We start from the raw sequence: 1807 nt of genomic DNA, 5'->3' as shown, positions 1-1807 counted from the left end.
GTGGGGGAGGGGGGGGGGGGACGGAGACATCATGATTGATTCATCGTACTCACCGACGGCGTGTCGAGCAGTTGTGGTCACCAGCACCGCTTGACCTCTGACCTCGTATCTCGCTGCCACCGACAGCTGAAGCAGACAGCTTTTACTTTTGACGACTGTGTCCGTCTCCGATACGGCGTCTGGTAGGGGTCACTATCCGCTAGGCTGACCACGATGACGTCTCACGGGGAGATGATCGTTATGAGGTCCGATAGAGACTTGAAGAGGAAGAAGCACACAACCCAGGCTGACGAGAGGAACGTGAAATCACTCTCTCAGACTCTCAGTCGCGGACAAGATAAGGAAGATCAGTGTCACGAAGAAATTCCCAACGGAAGTCTGAAAGAAGAAAATATTGCCGGGAAATTGAGAATGAACTGGGCGAGAGCGCTCACTCCAGGAATCTTCCAATAGTTCTGCAGTCCTGAACAAATAAAGGCCTACCGATATAGGATGTGTTGTCAAGTTCGAAGCTCGGTTTGAATACCGTGTTACTGTTTCCAGAATCTAACAGCATCGAACTGAATTGGAACGAAGACAGCAATGAAAGTCTTTTGTCGCGTTCTGTTTTGTTGGTGCACAGTCGGAAACATAAAGGGCAGTGGCACACCAGTATGACCGGGAACAGGTTCACTGAAACTTTCTCCGAGCTACAACAACCCTTGTTGCAATAGACTGTAGACAATCTCCGTCGAGCAAATTTTTCTCAGATGAAAACACGAAAGTCAAAAGCCTTGGTGGTGATCACGCCAAAAACACACTGAAGTCAACACAAGACACTTTTTACAGTCAGAGCTGTATGTCTGTTGTATGCAATAATACACAAAGTCTCCGGCAGGTCATTAACTGTGTGTGCATGTTTCTGTTCTACTATGTCCAAGTTATCAACTGGCTACAACGTTACAAAGTAAATTCCTTCCGACAAAGTCCATAAACGCGCAGAGCTCTCAGACACAAGAAATCCACACCTTTTCAGAAGTTGAGCACCCGCCAAATGCTGTTATGATGTCGTCTTTCACGCGAAGAATAACAGCCCTCCTATCTTAGACGAGCGAACGGGCCACACTATGACCGCTTCTCCGGGAAACTTTACTTTTTATCCGAGCTCCGAAAGCCTCGCAAGGTGGAGAGGGTAGGGTGTAATAGTCGTGTGCTTGCGGCCCTTTCAACGCCTCCAATCGTGCCCGCTGCAGCTCTCTTATTGAGTTTTCTCAAAGCTGTCATTCATCGGGAGGATTTGGCATACCGGGGCTTTGTCGGCGCTCGCTAGCTGTCTCCACCGGCACCCAACTCGACGTTCATTGGTCGTTTGCAGCACTCCCGAGACGTCCAAACCCCGCCCACTGGCTGCGAGACCTGGCGATGGGAGTGGAGAGTTGCGGTTCGTTGTGATTATAGATTATCGTGTGCGCCGTAGCGCGGAGAGACAGAAGGGAAGGGAGGTGGGATCGCACTTGGCCACTGTGAAAGCATAACATCATCAGCTGATAGGAAAGTGCATTTTCCGTGCCTCGCGCTGTCAGCGAAGGGAGAGCCAATGGCCGGGTGTTTACATGACACTAATAGACTAATTATTTCCTTATTTGATGGTTTATTTATTCCTAGTTTTTACTACCTTTTTCCCTTTTATCTTGACGTAGCGGCTGGTTTGAATTCATTTTCTGATCTTGAAAACAGCATAATATAATATGAAATTTTGTTATTCATTTGGCAACAAAAAAGGTTTGAAGGTGAATCAATATGCAACTCATTTTGCTTCACGGAATCT

General features: G+C 47.8%; 1 protein-coding gene across 2 annotated transcripts in view; it reads right to left on the bottom strand.

Annotated features, from left to right (window-relative positions):
- The window catches only part of LOC101855824 (transcription factor Sox-14), a 19410-nt gene extending 17924 nt beyond the window's left edge, over positions 1–1486 (bottom strand). Inside the window, exon 1 of one of the 2 annotated variants that reach the window (XM_005108173.3) lies at positions 54–1486. The gene's annotated coding sequence lies outside the window, so the exon portion shown is untranslated. The remainder of the gene's footprint in view (positions 1–53) is intronic. The other variant, XM_005108172.3, reaches the window with a different exon arrangement.
- Between the last annotated feature and the right edge of the window lie 321 nt (positions 1487–1807).

This window comes from Aplysia californica, unplaced genomic scaffold (genome assembly GCF_000002075.1).
Source record: "Aplysia californica isolate F4 #8 unplaced genomic scaffold, AplCal3.0 scaffold00666, whole genome shotgun sequence".
Lineage (NCBI taxonomy): Eukaryota > Metazoa > Mollusca > Gastropoda > Aplysiida > Aplysiidae > Aplysia > Aplysia californica.
Note: the sequence above shows the minus strand (reverse complement) of the source record. Positions and strands in the feature narration are given on the sequence as shown.